The 22,580-nt window shown below is 42.4% G+C and overlaps 1 pseudogene; it reads left to right on the top strand.

Moving 5' to 3' along the window:
• The first annotated feature begins 215 nt into the window (after window positions 1–215).
• On the top strand, window positions 216–16,825 carry LOC121548084 (annotated as a pseudogene).
• The last annotated feature ends 5,755 nt before the right edge of the window (window positions 16,826–22,580 follow it).

Below are 22,580 nucleotides of genomic sequence, written 5' to 3'. Positions count from 1 at the left end.
GTGGAGGTGGGGGGGGAGGGGGGAGTGTTGATGATTAGTGATCTAGAAGTTCTTTGCAGGGAGATGAGATGAGTAGTGGTCTATTCCTGGCAATCACACATTTCCTGCTATCTTCCTCCACAGACCAAAAAGAAACACATGATTGGCGTGACAATGAAGCAGAAATAAATCCAGCCACAGAGTGTATGACACAGCCTAAACCTAGTCGTGTGAAAATGATGGGAGAGGTGAAATTGTTGGAACAGGACCCATGTTCTGTGCTGAGCCAGAGAGACATGAAGGAAGGGAGGGACGTAGGAAGCGATATTAACATTTTGGAACAGGACCCATGTTCTGTGCTGAGCCAGAGAGACATGAAGGAAGGGAGGGACGTAGGAAGCGATATTAACATTTTGGAACAGGACCCATATTCTGACATTATTAAGAAAGGGAGGGATGTAGGAAGCGTTACGAAAATGTTGGAACAGGACCCATGTTCTGTGATGAGCCAGAGAGACATGAAGCAAGGGAGGGAGGAAGGAAGCATTGTGAAAATGTTGGTTGCTGAGCCCTGAGTAGACTGGAGGACACAAAACACAAGATGGAATGATAAGGCTAATGTTGAACAGATGCACTAGAGGGATGTAAAGTAAATCTATGTGTGTGTGTGTGTGTGTGTATGTGTGTGTGTGTGTGTGTGTGAGCGAGAGAGAGTCATAAGTGTTGGGTCTGCAGCACAGGCCAAGCAAACAGCTCAAATAGAAACAAAGTAGATCCTTCCTTCCCTCCTTCTCAATAAGACCTGCTTACTCTACGCCTCATACACTCACAACTTCAATCAGTAACAAATGCTTTTCATATGATCCCTTACTATGGTCCTTTTCCCAAAAGTGTAGTTATTTGCATCTGATTTGTTTGTGGGGAAACTGCCAGCTTTGCTTGTGTTGCATTAAGTAGTTGTCATTTTTCTCAAATGTTCAATTTTGCGCTCTAGTCAGAACCAGATATTTTGACTCAGCCATGTAGGACTGAATGTAAGAGCAAGACACTGTGCCTAAGAGGGCCTGCCAAGAAACTAAATGTAATGTGTGTCGGTACTGCTACCTAGTGTTTAAAAACATGGGTGAGTGAGAGAGAGAGAGAGAGGGAGAGAGAGAGAGGGAGAGAGAGAGAGGGAGAGAGAAAGAGAAAGAGAAAGAGAAAGAGAAAGAGAAAGAGAGATAGAGAGAGAGAGAGAGAGAGATTGGACAGATGTGGAATAGAGTGAGATAGTGTTTCACCATCTTAACTAAGAAATAAAGAGAGAAAGAGAGGGGAGGTGGTAGGACAGAGATGGAGGGAGAAGAAGAAAGAGGGGGACGAGAGAGAGACAGAGTGTGAGGAAAATATAAAGAGTGAGAGAGAATGAGCGAGTGAGAGCATTTGTGACAGAGAGAAACCCTGGGAGAAGGGCACTTCAACACATATAAAGCCCGGCGGATGCCAGCCCAGTGATATTTACTCTGGCTACTCAACCAGAGAGACATTTCCTGTATGGACTCAAACTGGACTAGAGTAGACTGGGCGAGACGAGTTACCACTCCAATGGTCTCGCTCTCTCTCTGTCTCTCTCTCTCAATTTCAATTCAATTTAAATGTAAGGCTTTATAGGCTTGGGAAACGTATGTTTACAATGCCAAAACAAATGAAATAGATAATAAACAAAAGTGAAATAAACAATAAAAAATGAACAGTAAACATTACACTCACAAAAGTTCCAAAGGAATAGAGATATTTCAAATGTCATATTATGGCTATATACAGTGGGGAAAAAAAGTATTTAGTCAGCCACCAATTGTGCAAGTTCTCCCACTTAAAAAGATGAGAGAGGCCTGTAATTTTCATCATAGGTACACGTCAACTATGACAGACAAAATGAGAAAAAAAAATCCAGAAGATCACATTGTAGGATCTTTAATGAATTTATTTGCAAATTATGGTGGAAAATAAGTATTTGGTCACCTACAAACAAGCAAGATTTCTGGCTCTCACAGACCTGTAACTTCTTCTTTAAGAGGCTCCTCTGTCCTCCACTCGTTACCTGTATTAATGGCACCTGTTTGAACTTGTTATCAGTATAAAATACACCTGTCCACAACCTCAAACAGTCACACTCCAAACTCCACTATGGCCAAGACCAAAGAGCTGTCAAAGGACACCAGGAACAAAATTGTAGACCTGCACCAGGCTGGGAAGACAGAATCTGCAATAGGTAAGCAGCTTGGTTTGAAGAAATCAACTGTGGGAGCAAATATTAGGAAATGGAAGACATACAAGACCACTGATAATCTCCCTCGATCTGGGGCTCCATGCAAAATCTCACCCCGTGGGGTCAAAATGATCACAAGAACGGTGAGCAAAAATCCCAGAACCACACGGGGGGACCTAATGAATGACCTGCAGAGAGCTGGGACCAAAGTAACAAAGCCTACCATCAGTAACACACTACGCCGCCAGGGACTAAAATCCTGCAATGCCAGACGTGTCCCCCTGCTTAAGCCAGTACATGTCCAGGCCCGTCTGAAGTTTGCTAGAGTACATCCAGAAGAGGATTGGGAGAATGTCATATGGTCAGATGAAACCAAAATAGAACTTTTTGGTAAAAACTCAACTCGTCGTGTTTGGAGGACATAGAATGCTGAGTTGCATCCAAAGAACACCATACCTACTGTGAAGCATGGGGGTGGAAACATCATGCTTTGGGGCTGTTTTTCTGCAAAGGGACCAGGACGACTGATCCGTGTAAAGGAAAAGAATGAATGGGGCCATGTATGAGATTTTGAGTGACAACCTCCTTCCATCAGCAAGGGCATTGAAGATGAAACGTGGCTGGGTCTTTCAGCATGACAATGATCCCAAACACACCGCCCGGGCAACGAAGGAGTGGCTTCGTAAGAAGCATTTCAAGGTCCTGGAGTGGCCTAGCCAGTCTCCAGATCTCAACCCCATAGAAAATCTTTGGAGGGAGTTGAAAGTCCGTGTTGCCCAGCGACAGCCCCAAAACATCACTGCTCTAGGGGAGATCTGCATGGAGGAATGTGCCAAAATACCAGCAACAGTGTGTGAAAACCTTGTGAAGACTTACAGAAAACGTTTGACCTGTGTCATTGCCAACAAAGGGTATATAACAAAGTATTGAGAAACTTTTGTTATTGACCAAATACTTATTTTCCACCATAATATGCAAAGAAATTCATAAAAAATCCTACAATGTGATTTTCTGGATTTTTTTTCCTCATTTTGTCTGTCATAGTTGACGTGTACCTATGATGAAAATTACAGGCCTCTCTCATCTTTTTAAGTGGGAGAACTTGCACAATTGGTGGCTGACTAAATACTTTTTTTCCCCACTGTATAGTGTTGTAACGATGTGCAAATAGTTAAAGTACAAAAGGGAGAAAAAAAAAACATAAATATAGGTTGTATTTACAATGGTGTTTGTTCTTCACTGGTTCCCCTTTTCTTGTGGGAACAGGTCACAAATCTTGCTTATGTGATGGCACACTGTGATATTTCAAAATTGGATTTGTTTTTGAATTCTTTGTGGGTCTGTGTAATTTGAGGAAAATATGTGTCTCTAATATGGTCATACATTTGGCAGGAGGTTAGGAAGTGCAGCTCAGTTTCCACCTCATTTATGCTCACTGAGTCTGTACATAGTCAAATCTTTCCTTAATTTTGGATCAGTCAGAGTGATCAGGTATTCTCCAAGCTCTGATGCTGCTGCTGGTCAGTAGTAGCCTACCAAACTTGCTAACTGCCTGGTATTAAGCACTCTATTGTCCCTCTAATCACTCTGACATCAATGCAAATGTAAGCGAAAATCTAATCAAACACTTCACGAGAGCCCATGAGCTCATGTTGCGCAACATTTATATAGGCTATGCAATTGCGCGAGAAAACAGAGTGATGGCCTCTACTAAAAAGAGGAGTATCCCATCAGCTTTCTATAGGCTAGGCCTACTATATTTATTTCTCAACTTTCCTAATATCAGGCACATTGCTTATATTTACAACAGGAGTATAGCCTACTTGGCTGGCATGAAAATAACACTCATATATTATTTAGTATATGTAAAGACAAGATTAAATCAAGAATAGTCTGATGGGTGACAATATTAGCCTATCACTTGTGAATGATATATTATCACTTGTGAATGATGCCCAGCATAAGAAACAATGCCTTTTTTTGCGACTTTTTTGAATCATAGTTGCACACCTCATGTAGCCTAGCCCACAGGCCTATATGTTTTGATGAGGTTTGTATCACAACTAAAGTGGCCAAATAACTTCTTAAAATTAAGCACATTAATCCGCTTTACAAGGGGTGTAGAGCCTAACTGGCATAAATAAGCAGCGCGTGAGTTTCAAGTTTGGGGAAGATAATTTACACCATAAAAATGAACCTTTATAATAAAAGCATTACATGCATAATTGCATTTGCGGTCATTTTTGATAATGGTGTTTTCCCGCTAATGGAACATTTGCGCTTATAGCCTACTGCCATGTGTGCATTGCTGCGCTTATATGGTGAAGAAATAGCCTAATAGTTTATCAACATTTTAAGCTAAATGTTCTGATCTGTTCCGTCAGCCACATTGCGTAAAAAAGTTGTTTTGATGCTAGTGGTTGTATTAATTTGTGATCTATCGCATCCCACAACTGTCCCAGACTATGTTTGGAATATTTATTTCTCGCACGGAATGGAATAGGTCGACTTATGTACTATGGGGGATAGTAGATTGACGTAGGCTAGTGCTTTTGCTGTTCATTAGGCCTACTCATCTTGTTGTCTGACGAAAAGTAAATGTGGACAGTTCTTCCAATATCTTCAATATGCACCTCGGAATTGGATAAGGACGCGCACAGTGGCATCTCCGATGTGTCTGTTTTCACTTGTAGCCTGTGAGAAAGACCCAATCACGTGATGGAGAGCCATGTGAGTGAGAGGTGTTTCGGATCATGCAGCACTCAGGGAGAAGGGCACAATGGCCACTGGCCGCAAAAGGCATGTATTTATTTAGGGTGCATTACGGCCACACAAAGGGGATGCTGCCGTGAAATTCAAGGCATTATCAAGTGCTTGTCAAATTGTGAATGAGTGACTGATGAAGTGTGTACAGCCTGCACAAAAAACAAAGCAGAGCTCATGCCTTTCAAGATACTTTTTTCAAACCATCATTAGAGTCGCATCATGCATCCTTACAATGTATTAAACATATAGCCCAAAGTTTGTAGAACAACTAAAGGTACATTCATAACTCTAAATTAAGCATATAGGAATACATATTTCTTTGTTAACCGCTCAACACAGAATAGCCGCATGTGCACACTCCCTCAAATCGTTTGGAGAAAATATCCTTTCTATTTTATTCAGCTTTGTTCAGTTGTATTCTTCATACCATAAAATAATGCCATGGAATTCTAAGCAAATCTTGTCTGCTAAATGAACAAGTGTAACCCACAGCCATTTGGCATAGCCAGATCAGTTCCTAACATAAGGACAACTCAGAGTATGCTATTCTGTTCTTCTGAAATACACTACATTTTCGTCATATCATGCTTCTTTAGACCTGTCTAAAATAAATAATGGATTTATTGTGAAGGTATAGGCTATATTACATGGATTTTTTAAATATAGATGTTCCAAAGGTCTGCATCAGTGGCTTGTAGGCTATGTGTGGAAGCCAGGAGATGCTAAATGTTTTTATGTTAATTAACGGTTAATTACCGTGAGACCGACAGTTATTTGCTTGACAATCACCAGCTGACTAAATTTCTTGACCGCCACAGCCCTAGTTGGGTCTAATTGTGTTGCTGTCCTGGGGCTCTGTTTGTGTTTGTGAACAGAGCCCCAGGACCAGCTTGCTTAGAGGACTCTTCTCCAGATTAATCTCTCTGTAGGTGATGGCTTTGTTATGGAAGGTTTGGGAATCGCTTCCTTTTAGGTGGTTGTAGAATTTAACTGATATTTTCTGGATTTTGATAATTAGTGGGTATCATCCTAATTCAGCTCTGCATGCATTATTTGCAGTGGTGGAAAAAGTACCCAATTTTCATACTTGAGTAAAAGTAAAGATACCTTAATAGAAAATGACTCAAGTAAAAGTGTAAGTCACCCAGTAAAATACTACTTGAGTAAAAGTCTAAAAGTATTTGGTTTTAATTATACTTAAGTATCAAAAGTCAATGTAATTGCTAATATATGCGCAAGTATCAAAAGTAAAAGTAAAAGTATAAATCCTTTCAAATTCCTTATATTAAGTAAACCAGACAGCATCATTTTATTTATATTTATGGGTAGCCAGGGGCACACTCCAACACTCAGACATAATTTACTAACTCACTCATGTGTTGAGTGAGTCCGTCAGATCAGAGGCAGTAGCTATGACCAGGGATGTTCACTTGATAAGTGTGTGAATTAGACTATTTTCCTGTCCTGCTAAGCATTCAAAATGTAACTAGTACTTTTGGGTGTCAGGGAAAATGTATGGAGTAAAAAGTACATTATTTTCTTTAGGAATGTAGTGAAGTAAAAGTAAAAGTAGTCAAAAAGATAAATAGTAAAGTACAGATACCCAAGAAAACTACTTAAGTAGTACTTTCAAGTATTTTTACTTAAGTACTTTACACCACTGATTATTTGGTGTTTTACGTTGTACATGGAGGATATTTTTGCAGAATTTTGCATGCAGAGTCAATTTGGTGTTTGTCCCATTTTGTGAATTCTTGGTTGGTGAGAGGGCCCCAGACCTCACAACCATAAAGGGCAATGGGTTCTATAACTGATTCAAGTATTTCTACCCAGATCCTAATTGGTATGTCAAATTTTATGTTCCTTTTCATTGTGTAGAAGGCCCTTCTTGCCTTGTCTCTCAGATCGTTCACACCTTTGTGGAAGTTACCTGTGGTGCTGATGTTTAGGCCAAGGTATGTATAATTTTTTTGTGTGCTCTAGGGCAACGGTGTCTAGTTGGAATTTGTATTTGTGGTCCTGGCATCTGGACCTTTTTTGGAACACCATTATTTTTGTCTTACTGAGATTTACTGTCAGGGCCCAGGTCTGACAGAATCTGTGCAGAAGATGTAGGTGCTGCTGTAGGCCCTCCTTGGTTGGGGATAGAAGCACCAGATCATCAGCAAACAGTAGACATTTGACTTCAGATTCTAGTAGGGTGAGGCTGGGTGCTGCAGACTGTTCTAGTGCCCTCACCAATTCATTTATACAGCTCTGGAAAAAGAGACCACTGCAAAAGTATCAGTTTCTCTGGTTTTACTATTTATAGGTATGTGTTTGGCTAAAAATTACATTTTTGTTTTATTGTATAAACTACTGACAACATTTCTCCCAAATTCCAAATAAAAATATTATCATTTAGAGCATTTATTTGCAGAAAATGACAACTTGTCAAAATAACAAAAAAGATGCAGTGTTGTCAGACCTCGAATAATGCAAAGAAAATAAGTTAATGTTCATATTTAAACAACACAATACTCATGTTTTAACTTAGGGAGAGTTCAGAAATCAATATTTGGTGGAATAACCCTGATTTTTTATCACAGCTTCCATGGCATGCTCTCCACCAGTCTTTCACACTGATGTTGGGTGACTTTATGCCACTCCTGGTGCAAAAATTCAAGCAGCTCAGCTTTGTTTGATGGCTTGTGACCATCCATCTTCCTTTTGATCACATTCCAGACGTTTTCAATGGGGTTCAGGTCTGGAGATTGAGCTGGCCATGACAGGGTCTTGATCTGGTGGTCCTCCATCCACACCTTGATTGACCTGGGTGTGTGGCATGGTGCATTGTCCTGCTGGAAAATCCAATCCTCAGAGTTGGGGAACAATGTCAGAGCAAAAGGAGGCAAGTTTTCTTCCAGGACAACCTTGTATGTGGCTTGATTCATGCGTCCTTCACAAAGACAAATCTGCCCGATTCCAGCCTTGCTGAAGCACTCCAAGATCATCACCGACCCTCCACCAAATTTCACAGTGGGTGCGAGACGCTGTGGCTTGTAGGCCTCTCCAGATCTCCGTCTAACCAATAGATGACCAGGTGTTGGGTAAAGCTGAAAATTGGACTCATCAGAGAAGATGACCTTACTCCAGTCCTCTACGGTCCAATCCTCATGGTCTTTTGCAAACCTCAGCCTGGCTCTTCTTTGCTTCTCATTGATGAGGGGCTTTTTTCTAGCTTTGCACGACTTCAGCCCTGCCCCTAGGAGCCTGTTTCGAGCTGTCCTCGCCGTGCACTTCACCCCAGCTGCCGTTTGCCATTCATTTTGTAGGTCACTTGATGTCATCCTATGGTTGTTGAGTGACATTCGAATGAGTTGGCGGTCATCCCGGTCAGTAGAGTGTCGTTTTCGCCCTCTGCCGGTCTGTAGCTTTGTTGTCCCCAATGTCTGCTGCTTGACCTTGTTCTTATTTTTACATTTTACATTTTAGTCATTTAGCAGACGCTCTTATCCAGAGCGACTTACAGTTAGTGATTACATATTTTTTAAATACTGGCCCCCTGTGGGAATCGAACCCACAACCCTGGCGTTGCAAATGCCATGCTCTATCAACTGAGCTACATCCCTGCCGGCCATTCCCTCCCCTACCCTGGACGACGCTGGGCCAATTGTGCGCCGCCCATGAGTCTCCCGGTCGCGGCCGGCTGCGACAGAGCCTGGATTCGAACCAGGATCTCTAGTGGCACAGTTAGCACTGCGATGCAGTGCCTTAGACCACTGCACCACTCAGGAGTGAGTCTTATGTACCGTCGTCTTTGAAATTTTAAGGATGGAAGCAACCTGACGCTCACTGTATCCCTCAGCCAGTAAAGCCAGAATTGAACCCTTCTTTTCCTCACTCAAAACTTTCCTTTTCAACTCTTTTGGCATGGTCAATAGTTATTTTTCGATTAATATTACTTTTGAGGTACTATTAGCACTGTTTTTGCCATCCAGATGGTCCTATTGCAAGAGGATATTGATGACCACAGCAGTGGTTTTTACACTTTTCCTTGTTAAATAAGATTTGGTTCAGGTGATCACCTAATCAGTACCTAATTCAGTAGAATGAGGTGTGCCTGTGTTGGAATTCAACAGACACTGGAATGGAATGGCTGTCATACATGTAGAGATGCTGATTTAAGAAAAATTTGCAGTGGTCTCTTAATTTTTTCCAGAGCTGTATATTTTGAAGAGGGTGGGGCTCAAGCTGCATCCCTGTCTCACCCCACTGCCATGTGGAAAGAAATGTGTGTGTTTTTTGCCAATTTTAACCACACACCTGTTGTTTGTGTACATGGATTTTATAATGTCGTATGTTTTTCCAAAACACCACTTTCCATCAATTTGTATAGCAGACGCTCATGCCAAATTGAGTCAAGAGCTTTTTTGTCTCCACTTTTGTGGATTGGGGCGATCAGTCCTTGGTTCCAAATATTGGGGAAGATGCCAGAGCTGAGGATGATGTTAAAAAGTGTAAGTATAGCCAATTGGAATTTGTGGTCTGTATATTTAATTTAGGATACCATCAACACCATAGGCCTTTTTGTGTTGGAGGGTTTGTATTTTGTCCTGTAGTTCATTCAATGTAATTGGATAGATAACTCTTTGTGTTGTTGTTTGTTTAGTGTGTTCCAATTTTCCCAGAAGTGGTTAGATTCTATGGATTCTTCATTTACATTGAGCTGATTTCTGATGTGCTGTTCCTTCTTTTTCCGTAGTGTATTTCTGTATTGTTTTAGTGATTCACCATAGTGAAGGCATGGCTCAGGTTTTCTGGGTCTCTATGTTTTTGGATAGATAGGTTTCTCAATTTCTTTCTTAGGTTTTTGCATTCTTCATCAAACCATTTGTCATTGTTGTAAATTTCTTAGGTTGTCTGCTTGACATTTTTATTTGATAGGGAAGCTGAGAGGTCAAATATACTGTTTAGGTTTTCTACTGCTAAGTTTACACCTTCACTATTACAGTGAAACATTTTGTCCAGGAAGTTGTCTAGAAGGGATTTAATTTGTTGTTGCCTAATTGTTTTTTGGTAGGTTTCTAGACTACTTTCCTTCCATCTATAGCATTTCTTAATATTATGCAGTTCCTTTGGCTTTGATGCTTCATGATTGAGTATTGCTCTGTTCAAGTAGACTGTGATTTTTCTGTGATCTGATAGGGGTGTCAGTGGGCTGACTGTGAACGCTCTGAGAGACTCAAGGAATGAGCTGTAGGTGTACCTACCGTAAGAGTCCGCTCGAAGCCTACCATTTTTATTTTTTATTTTTTTTATTTCACCTTTATTTAACCAGGTAAGCCAGTTGAGAACAGGTTCTCATTTACAACTGCGACCTGGCCAAGATAAAGCAAAGCAGTGCAATAAAAACAACACAGAGTTACATATGGGGTAAAAAACTTAAAGTCAAAAATACAACAGAAAATATATATACAGTGTGTGCAAATGTAGCAAGTTATGGAGGTAAGGCAATAAATAGGCTTTAGTGCAAAATAATTACAATAGTATTAACACTGGAATGCTAGATGTGCAAGATATTATGTGCAAATAGAGATACTGGGGTGCAAAAGAGCAAAATAAATAACAATATAGGGATGAGGTAGTTGTGTGGGCTAATTTCAGATGGGCTGTGTACAGGTGCAGTGATCGGTAAGGTGCTCTGACAACTGATGCTTAAAGTTATTGAGGGAGATAAGAGTCTCCAGCTTCAGAGATTTTTGCAATTCGTTCCAGTCATTGGCAGCAGAGAACTGGAAGGAATGGCGGCCAAAGGAGGTGTTGGCTTTGGGAATGACCAGTGAGATATACCTGCTGGAGCGCAGACTACGGGTGGGTGCTGCTATGGTGACCAATGAGCTAAGATAAGGCGGGGATTTGCCTAGCAGTGATTTATAGATGGCCTGGAGCCAGTGGGTTTGACGACGAACATGTAGTGAGGACCAGCCAACAAGAGCGTACAGGTCACAGTGGTGGGTAGTGTATGGGGCTTTGGAGACAAAACGGATGGCACTGTGATAGACTACATCCAATTTGCTGAGTAGAGTGTTGGAGGCTATTTTGTAAATGACATCGCGAAGTCAAGGATCGGTAGGATAGTCAGTTTTACGAGGGCATGTTTGGCAGCATGAGTGAAGGAGGCTTTGTTGCGAAATAGGAAGCCGATTCTAGATTTAACTTTGGATTGGAGATTCTTTATGTGAGTCTGGAAGTTGAGTTTACAGTCTAACCAGACACCTAGGTATTTGTAGTTGTCCACATACTCTAGGTCAGACCCGTCGAGAGTGGTGATTCTAGTCGGGTGGGCGGGTGCCAGCAGCGTTCGATTGAAAAGCATGCATTTAGTTTTACTAGTGTTTAAGAGCAGTTGGAGGCTACTGAAGGAGTGTTGTATGGCATTGAAGCTCGTTTGGAGGTTTGTTAACACAGTGTCCAATGAAGGGCCAGATGTATACAAAATGGTGTCGTCTGCGTAAAGGTGGATCTGAGAGTCACCAGCAGCAAGAGCGACATCATTGATATACACGGAGAAAAGTGTCGGCCCAAGAATTGAACCCTGTGGCACCCCCATAGAGACTGCCATAGGTCCAGACAACAGGCCCTCCGATTTGACACACTGAACTCTATCTGAGAAGTAGTTGGTGAACCAGGCGAGGCAGTCATTTGAGAAACCAAGGCTATTTAGTCTGCCAATAAGAATGCGGTGGTTGACAGAGTCGAAAGCCTTGGCCAGGTCGATGAAGACGCCTGCACAGTACTGTCTATTATCAATCGCGGTTATAATATCGTTTAGGACCTTGAGCGTGGCTGAAGTGCACCCATGACCAGCTCGGAAACCGGATTGCATAGCGGAGAAGGTACGGTGGTATTCGAAATGGTCGGTGATCTGTTCGTTAACTTGGCTTTCAAATACTTTCGAAAGGCAGGGCAGGATGGATATAGGTCTGTAGCAGTTTGGATCTAGAGTGTCACCCCCTTTGAAGAGGGGGATGACCGCGGCAGCTTTCCAATCTCTGGGGATCTCAGACGTTATGAAAGAGGTTGAACAGACTAGTAATAGGGGTTGCGACAATTTCGGCGGCTAGTTTTAGAAAGAAAGGGTCCAGATTGTCTAGCCCAGCTGATTTGTAGGGGTCCAGATTTTGCAGCGCTTTCAAAACATCAGCTGTCTGAATTTGTGTGAAGGAGAAGCGGGGGGGGCATGGGCAAGTTGCAGCAGAGGGTGCAGAGTTGGTGGCCGGGGTAGTGGTAGCCAGATGGAAAGCATGGCCAGCTGTAGCAAAATGCTTGTTGAAATTCTCGATTATTGTAGATTTATCGGGTGGTGATAGTGTTTCTAGCCTCAGTGCAGTGGGCAGCTGGGAGGAAGTGCTCTTATTCTCCATGGACTTTACAGTGTCCCAAAACTTTTTGGAGTTAGTGCTACAGGATGCAAATTTCTGAAAGAAAAAGTTAGCCTTTGCTTTCCTGACTGCTTGTGTATATTGGTTCCTAACTTCCCTGAAAAGTTGCATATCGCGGGGGCTATTTGATGCTAATGCTGTACGCCACAGGATGTTTTTGTGCTGGTCAAGGGCAGTCAAGTCTGAGGAGAACCAGGGGCTATATCGGTTCTTAGTTCTGTATTTTTTTAATGGGGCATGTTTATTTAAGATTGAGAGGAAATTACTTTTAAGGAACAACCAGGCATCCTCTACTGACGGAATGAGATCTATATCCATCCAGGATACCTGGGCCAGGTCAATTAGGAAGGCCTGCTCGCTAAAGTGTTTTAGGGAGCGTTTGACAGTGATGAGGGGTGGTCGTTTGACCGCGGACCCGCTACGGACGCAGGCAATAAGGCAGTGATCGCTGAGATCCTGGTTGAAGACAGCTGAGGTGTATTTAGAGGGTATGTTAGTCAGGATGATATCTATGAGGGTACCCATGTTTACGGATTTAGGGTTGTACCTGGTAGGTTCGTTGATAATTTGCGTGAGGTTGAGGGCATCTAGTTTGGATTGTAGGATGGCTGGGGGATTAAGCATATCCCAATTTAGGTCACCAAGCAGTACGAACTCTGAGGATAAATGGGGGGCAATCAATTCACATATGGTGTCCAGGGCACAGCTGGGGGCTGAGGGGGGTATGTAGCAAGCGGCAACAGTGAGAGACTTATTTCTGGAAAGGTGGATTTTTAGAAGTAGAAGCTCAAACTGTTTGGGCACAGACCTGGATAGTATGATAGAGCTCTGCAGGCTATCTCTACAGTAGATTGCAACTCCACCCCCTTTGGCAGTTCTATCTAGACGGAACATTTTATAGTTGGGGATGGAAATTTCAGAATTTTTGGTGGCCTTCCTGAGCCAGGATTCAGACACTGCTAGAACATCAGGGTTGGCGGAGTGTGCTAACGCAGTGAATAACTCAAACTTAGGAAGTAGACTTCTGATATTTATGTGCAAGAAACCAAGACTTTGCGATTACAGAAGTCAGCAAATGATAGCGCCTGGGGAGTAGGAGTGATACTGAGGGCTGCAGGGCCTGGGTTAGCCTCTACATCACCAGAGGAACAGAGGAGGACTAGAATAAGGATACGGCTAAAGGCTTTAAGAACTGGTCTTCTAGTGCGTTGGGTACATAGAATAAAGGGGGGCAGATTTCCGGGTGTTATAGAAAAGATTCAGGGCATTATTTACAGACAAGGATATGGAAGGATATGAGTAAAGTGGAGGTAAACCTAAGCGTTGGGTAACAATGAAAGAGATAGCATCGCTGGAAGCATCAATTGAGTCGGTCTCCGCGTGTATAGGGGGTGGGACAAAGGAGCTATCTAAGGTAGGTTTAGCTGGGCTGGGGGGTCTACAGTGAAATAGTACAATTAGAAATAACCGAAACAACAATAAGCTAACCATGTTTGGGCTGAGGCTAAACATAAACAGGATGTAGTACCGTAAAAAGGAACAGTCCAGCAGACATCAGCTGTATAGCTGAGTTATCATAAGGTCCGGTGAACAGCAATAGGATAGTTCGAGTAAGAGGCCACGGCTAGCGTGTGCTAGCGGGCGGGGCTAGCAGATGGAATCTTCGTGGTTAACGTCGTAACCACATCAGACGATTTCGTCGGCAGACCAGTCGTGTAGGATCGGCGGGGCTCCGTGTCAACACTAGGTGGTCCCGTCCGGTTGACAGAGAGGTAGATAGCCGGGAGATGGGCCTAGCTCAGGATGATTAGCCAGACCACAGCGTCCATTCCGTTGCAGCTAGCTGGTAGCGATGAATCCGGAGTTAAAGGTCCAGTGATTCAGTGATTCCGGCGGAAAAACCGATATGTTCTGGGTCGACAACGCTGTGCAGACTGGCCGAATATCCGGTGATTAATGTCCAGTGACCAAATCAATCCCGCAGAAAAAAAATCCAATGCTCTGGGTGAAATACCGCCAGCTGTGGCTAATAGCAAGTAGCCAGTCAGCTGGCTAGCTAGTTTCAACTGGAGACTCCAGATAAAGGTAAGTCAATAATAGAATCCGTTCCACATTGAGTGAGGCGGGTTGCAGGAAAGTATATTTTGTAGAAGGATGAAAAGTCTGATAGGGAAATATGTACGAAAAATACAAAAAAACAGGCTATTTACAGACACACGACAAAAACAGAACTGCACTACTACGCCATCTTGGATCCTCAATCTTGACTATGTACAGACCCAAGGTGCGACAGAGCTGCAGGAGTTGTGACCCTCCAGGTAGGTGTTTGTTCCCCTGTGTGCTAAGAGTGTCAAGTTATTGTCCAGTTCTAGTACATGTCCCTGGGCTTGGAAATGGTTGATCTCCCCCTCTAGGATGGAGCTGTCATCGTTAAAGTATGGGGATTCTATTGGGGGGATATAGGTAGCACACATGAGGACATTTTTCTCTGTTTAGATCATTTCTAGCCAGATGTAAAATGTTCCTGTTTTGACTAATTTAATAGAGTGGATTAGGTCTGCTCTATACCAAATTAGCATAACCCCTGAGTCTCTTCCCTGTTTCACACCTGGTAGTTTGGTGGATGGGACTACCAGCTCTCTGTAACCTAGAGGGCAACCAGTGGATCCATCTCCTCTCTACCATGTTTCTTGTAGGATGACATTGTCTGTATTTCCAATTTCTTTGATGAAGTCTGGGTTCCTTCTCTTTAGGCCAATGGCAGATGACCTCAGACCTTGTATATTCCAGGATTAGATAGTAAAAGCTTTGTGTTCCATAGTGTCTAGTGTTGTTTTCGTGTGGTTTAGGCTCGGACCATTACAGCAGGTGTGAGCAAAGCATGTTGAGCATCTGATACATACATCTTAGGTCGCAGGATGGGACTTGGGTGGGTGTATTAAGGGGGTTGGGCCTGTTGCTCTGCTCACGGCCTGGGCATATGTGTGGCTGCCATGTTGAGGTCATTGCTGCAGGGGCGGGGGGCATGGGGGGGGCATAAGACTGATCTCGGGGGGCCTATATAGGGTGTGGCTAGTGTTTGTTTGGGGAGGGGTCGACTGGTTGGGGTGGGGATGTGGCTCTCTCTCTCTCTACCTCTCTCTCTCTCCATGTCTCCTCTACCTGTCTTTTTCTCTATCAAGTTTCTCCCTGTCTGTCTCTCCCTATCTGTCTCTCCCTATCTGTCTCTCCCTGACACTCTCTCAAATCCCTGGACACTAGTGCAGAGTGAAACAAGTCCTAAATGATAGGGAGAGACAGTGAAGTGCTGTACCTTACAAAAATGCTATGGACTAACATCAATTAGCTGAATGACTGATAGTGATGTGTTGTCGGCCATTTTCTGCCAAGAAATCTAAAACGGACTTCATCACGCCAAATGGCCCACAATGACTCGACTATGATTCACAGCTATAATTACATCACTGGCAGGCTTTCTGATTCAGAGGGGTTGGGTTAAATGCGGAAGACACATTTCGGTTGAATGCATTCAGTTTTGCAAGAACATGAACAAAGTGCAATCTGTCTCTCTATTTGGGAATTTCTGGGCCCGTATTAACAAAGCATACCCAGAGTAGGAGTGCTGATCTAGAATCAGTTTAGCACTTTTTCTCATAATGAATAAGAGACACTTTATGAACATGGGCCTTCATCCAAGATCAGCTGTCCCTGGGGCTGTGCAGAAGAAAACACAACTCTGACACATTTTACCCTTCTAACCACCTAGTTATTTAGCAATCTACCCTCCCTTTTACTTTTCATTTTTTTCTGTCTTTCTTTTGAGTCGGTGTTAGATTGTAAGCTCCCGCTCTGCTCAGTGAAAGGTCCTAGTGTTCTCCGGAGCAGATATCCCCCCCAGCCGGAGGTGAGCACATATTTCCGGGACTTCCTCAAGAGTTTTCTTGCCTTTATCCAAATCCTCCAAATCCTATTCGGAGCTGGACTATGGGTCACAATCGCCACCAACAAATACGAATGCTCCATCCACTTCGTCTTGTTCGTGGCAGTCCTCTTCTGGCTCCTCACCTTCTTCATCACCCTCCTGGACAAGCAGGACCTCGTCCCCATCTTTTTGGGAGGGGACCGGTGGTTGCTTGGCAACATAATTCACAGTATCGCAGCCGCAGTGCTACCGGCGATCGGCGTCATGATCTAGAAGACCAAGCAGTACATGCACTGCAACCTGGAGCAATACAAACTCTACTGCCTGCCTGTATAAAGTCTACCTGGCTGCCGCCATGTTCGCATGTCTGGGCACTGTGGTGTATCTTGTCTCGGCGGTGTACTTGGGCTGTAGGAAGTGCTGGGGCGAGCAGACGGTGGTTTGAGAGAGAGGGGGGAGGACAGAGGGGAGCAGAGAAGTGAGAGATGGGATGTTGGACTGGGGGAGGGAGGCAAGAGCTCTCCCGGGATATGGGAGAGGAGATGAGGGAGGTGGATTTTCTGTCCCCCAAAGATAAGGGAGTGTCCTCTTGTCTTCTTGGCTCAAACTCCTACAGGTTTGTCCATATTTTGTTATGTAATTTAATGTCAGTATCAATTAATTAGCTTATCAAAGTATATATTTTATATTCTTGTGTGTGTGGTTTTTTATATGACAGCAAGCTATCAACCAAAAACCGGACTAGAATACTAGAATGTTTTTGTTTAGACTGGCAACAACATTCCAATGCTCTGAGCAGTCGTCAGGGCATGGGCGTTTTATCTGCGCCTTTACAAACACATATCTTATGCTTTGCAGCCTACAACAAGTTGTAATAGCAAGGACATGAGATTAAATGCCCTTGATATGAAAATAACTACATTTGTTAGCAAGAAATAATCCATGTCTATATCAAAAACAAAAACAAGTATTTTCCTAATTATTCCAGAAGTGTCCTTCTTGTTAAGGCCAAATGTTGATGCATTAAAACCATTGTAACTGAACACCAGATACAGGGTTCTCTTCTTTGGTAATAACACTGTCATTAATTTACATTTTACATTTACATTTGACTTTTTTGTCATTTAGCAGATGCTCTTGTCCAGAGCGACTTACAGTTAGTGCATTCATCTTAAGATACAGTGCATTCGGAAAGTATTCAGACCCCTTGACTTTTTCCACATTTTGTTACGTTACAGCCTTATTCTAACATTTATAAAATGAAATGTTTTCCTCATCAATCTACAAACATTACCCCATAATGACAAAGCGAAAACAGGTTTTTAGAAATATTTGCAAATTTATAAAAAAACAAAAACAGAAATACCTTTGCTATGAGACTCGAAATTGAGCTCAGGTGCATCCTGTTTCAATTTATAATCCTTGAGATGTTTCTACAACTTGATTGGTGTCCACCTGTGGTAAATTCAATTGATTGGACATGATTTGGAAAGGCACACACCTGTCTATATAAGATCCCACAGTTGACAGTGCATGTCAGATGTCTTTCAGCAGCAGGGACAGGAGACTAGTCAGGATCGAGGGAAAGATGAACGGAGCAAAGTACAGAGAGATCCTTGATGAAAACCTGCTCAAGAGCGCTCAGGACCTCAGACTGGGGCGAAAGTTCACCTTCCAACAGGACAACAACCCTGTGCAGACAGCCAAGACAATGCAGGAGTGGCTTCGGGACAAGTCTCTAAATATCCTTGAGTGGCCCAGCCAGAGCCCAGACTTGAACCCGATCGAACATCTCTGGAGAGACCTGAAAATAGCTGTGCAGCGACGCTCCCAATCCAACCTGACAGAGCTTGAGAGGATCTGCAGAGAAGAATGGGAGAAACTCCCCAAATACAGGCGTGCCAGGCTTGTAGCGTCATACCCAAGAAGACTCGAGGCTGTAATCACTGCCAAAGGTGCTTCAACAAAGTACTGAGCAAAGGATCTGAATACTTATTTAAATGTGATATTTCCGTTTTTTATTGTTTTATACATTTTCTAACATTGCTAAAAACGTGTTTTTGCTTTGTCATTATGGGGTATTGTATACAGATTGATGAGGGGGAAAAAAACGATTTAATCCATTTTAGAATAAGTTTGTAACGTAACAAAATGTAGGAAAAGTCAACGGGTCTGAATACTTTCCGAATACACTGTAGCTAGGTTGGACAACCACATAGACATTTTTCCTCAATATTGTAGCTATCAGTAGAGTCGAGGTGAGGAGGATTATTTAAGATACTGTTTGACACATGGTTTATGAACTGATACGCAAAACGATGCCGGATTCAAAACTTAAAATTGTTCAATTTAAATTATTATACAAAATTATTGCAACCAATGGAATGTTATATAATATATGGGGGATACAACCTTCCCAGCTCTGCAGATTTTGCTGCGAAGAGACAGTCATTGGATCATTTATTTTGGTACAGTACATATGTAGCTTGTTTTTGGTCACAGGTCCAGGAATGGCTGAAGAATTGCAATATTTACCTGGAGCTAACCCTGCAGATGGCACTACTGGGTGATCTGAAAAGTCATAGTCAATCGATCAATAATATAGTAATACTTTTAGCACAAATGTTCATTTTCAATTTACAATCTGTAGAAACAATGAGAATATAAAGGTTCAGAACTTTTGTGAAACATCACAGTACAGTATACAATATATGGCAAATAGAAATCCAATATGGATGGTGTTGGGAGATAGATGGGAGGGGTTGAATGGAGCTGAAGGTTGGGGTTAATAACAACTAATAACAACAAGATAACTAATGTAAAACATACTGTGTCCATAATATCTATATAGGTTGTAGGTTAATAACTTTTGTGAAAGAACACGGTTTGAAAGATATGGCATATAGAAGCAAACCGGATGGACATCATGAAAATGATCGGAGAGGTTGAGGGTAGAGGAAGTTCAGGAGTAAAAGCAAACAAAATGGAACTATTGTCAAATTGATTGTGTCCATAAAATGTATGTAGTATGTATAAGCTGGAAGTAGAGGCCTAAGCGTTGTTGTTCACTAGTTTTCTCCAATTAGGGGAGGGGTGGTAGGGTTAGAAAGTAACAAAGGAAAATATATTTTTTAAAAGGATATGTTTATATATATTTTTTTTGTCATTTAGCAGACACTCTTATCCAGAGTGACTTACAGTTAGTGCATACATTATTATTATTATTATAATTTTTCATACTGGCCCCCCATGGGAATCGAACCCACAACCCTGGCATTGCAAACACCATATATATATAATAGAATTATTGTAAAATTAACTCTGTCCATAAGGTGTAGAGAGTAAGTATAGACCGGAAGTAGAGGCCTGGGCATTGTTGTTCACTAATTTACTCCAAGTAGGGAAAGGATGGTGGGGTTGAAAAGTAATAAAGGGGAATATATATATAAAAAAAAAAAATATAAAAAAACATGGGGGATTGGAAGTGATGCAGACAATTACATTGATAGAAGATACAATATATCTGCAATATTAAGCTGATCCATTCCCCCCCCAAATAAAAATAAATAAAAATAAATAAATATATATAATTTAAAAAAAATAAACAATAAAAAAAACACAATGCTCTACCAACTGAGCTACATCCCTGCCGGCCATTCCCTCCCCTACCCTGGACGAAGCTGGGCCAATTGTGCGCCGCCCCATGGGCGCACAGGTTTTCCTACTTAAAAAGCATGTAGAGGTCTGTCATTTTTATCATATGTACAATTCAACTGTGAGAGACGGAATCTAAAACAAAAATCCAGAAAATCACATTGTATGATTTTTAAGTAATTAATTTGCATTTTATTGCATGACATAAGTATTTGATCACCTACCAACCAGTAAGAATACCGGCTCTCACAGACCTGTTAGTTTTTCTTTAAGAAGCCCTCCTGTTCTCCACTCATTACCTGTATTAACTGCACCTGTTTGAACTCGTTACCTGTATAAAAGACACCTGTCCACACACTCAATCAAACAGATTCCAACCTCTCCACAATGGCCAAGACCAGAGAGCTGTGTAAGGACATCAGGGATAAAATTGTAGATATGCACAAGGCTGGGATGGGCTACAGGACAATAGGCAAGCAGCTTGGTGAGAAGGCAACAACTGTTGGCGCAATTATTAGAAAATGGAAGAAGTTCATGATGACGGTCAATCAACCTCAGTCTGGGGCTCCATGCAAGATCTCACCTCGTGGGGCATCAATGATCATGAGGAAGGTGAGGGATCAGCCCAGAACTACACGGCAGGACCTGGTCAATGACCTGAAGAGAGCTGGGACCACAGTCTCAAAGAAAACCATTAGTAACACACTATGCTGTCATGGATTAAAATCCTGCAGCGCACGCAAGGTCCCCCTGCTCAAGCCAGCGCATGTCCAGGCCCATCTGAAGTTTGCCAATGACCATCTGGATGATCCAGAGGAGGAATGGGAGAAGGTCATGTGGTCTGATGAGACAAAAATAGAGCTTTTTGGTCTAAACTCCACTCGCCGTGTTTGGAGGAAGAAGAAGGATGAGTACGACCCCAAGAACACCATCCCAACCGTGAAGCATGGAAGTGGAAACATCATTCAAAGGGGACAGGACGACTGCACCGTATTGAGGGGAGGATGGATGGGGCCATGTATCGCGAGATCTTGGCCAACAACCTCCTTCCCTCAGTAAGAGCATTGAAGATGGGTCGTGGCTGGGTCTTTCAGCATGATACCGACCCGAAATACACAGCCAGGGCAACTAAGGAGTGGCTCCATAAGAAGCATCTGAAGGTCCTGGAGTGGCCTAGCCAGTCTCCAGACCTGAACCCAATAGAAAATATTTGGAGGGAGCTGAAAGTCCGTATTGCCCAGCGACAGCCCCGAAACCTGAATGATCTGGAGAAGGTCTGTATGGAGGAGTGGGCCAAAATTCCTGCTGCAGTGTGTGCAAACCTGGTCAAGACCTACAGGAAACGTATGATCTCTGTAATTGCAAACAAAGGTTTCTGTACCAAATATAAAGTTCTGCTTTTCTGATGTATCAAATACTTATGTCATGCAAAAAAATGCAAATTAATTACTTAAAAATCATACAATGTGATTTTCTGGATTTTTGTTTTAGATTCCGTCTCTCACGGTTGAAGTGTATCTATGCAAAATCGGCAGTGTATCAAATACTTGTTCTCCCCACTGTATGTATGTATATGAATTTATATGTATGTATATACAGTACCAGTCAAAAGTTTGGACACACCTACTCATTCAAGGGTTTTTCTTTATTTTGTACAATTTATTACATTGTAGAATAATGGTGAAGTTATCATAACTATGAAATAACATATACAGTGGGGAAAAAAAGTATTTAGTCAGCCACCAATTGTGCAAGTTCTCCCACTTAAGAAGATGAGAGAGGCCTGTAATTTTCATCATAGGTACACGTCAACTATGACAGACAAAATGAGAAAAAAAATTCCAGAAAATCACATTGTAGGATTTTTAATGAATTTATTGGCATATGATGGTGGAAAATAAGTATTTGATCAATAACAAAAGTTTCTCAATACTTTGTTATATACCCTTTGTTGGCAATGACACAGGTCAAACGTTTTCTGTAAGTCTTCACAAGGTTTTCACACACTGTTGCTGGTATTTTGGCCCATTCCTCCATGCAGATCTCCTCTAGAGCAGTGATGTTTTGGGGCTGTCGCTGGGCAACACAGACTTTCAACTCCCTCCAAAGATTTTCTATGGGGTTGAGATCTGGAGACTGGCTAGGCCACTCCAGGACCTTGAAATGCTTCTTACGAAGCCACTCCTTCGTTGCCCGGGCGGTGTGTTTGGGATCATTGTCATGCTGAAAGACCCAGCCACGTTTCATCTTCAATGCCCTTGCTGATGGAAGGAGGGTTTCACTCAAAATCTCACGATACATGGCCCCATTCATTCTTTCCTTTACACGGATCAGTCGTCCTGGTCCCTTTGCAGAAAAACAGCCCCAAAGCATGATGTTTCCAACCCCATGCTTCACAGTAGGTATGGTGTTCTTTGGATGCAACTCAGCATTCTTTGTCCTCCAAACATGACGAGTTGAGTTTTTACAAAAAAGTTATATTTTGGTTTCATCTGACCATATGACATTCTCCCAATCCTCTTCTGGATCATCCAAATGCACTTCAGACGGGCCTGGACATGTACTGGCTTAAGCAGGGGGACACGTC

Source organism: Coregonus clupeaformis, chromosome 31 (assembly GCF_020615455.1).
Source record: "Coregonus clupeaformis isolate EN_2021a chromosome 31, ASM2061545v1, whole genome shotgun sequence".
In the NCBI taxonomy this organism is placed as follows: Eukaryota; Metazoa; Chordata; class Actinopteri; order Salmoniformes; family Salmonidae; genus Coregonus; species Coregonus clupeaformis.
This window is presented reverse-complemented; position numbering and strand designations above follow the sequence as displayed.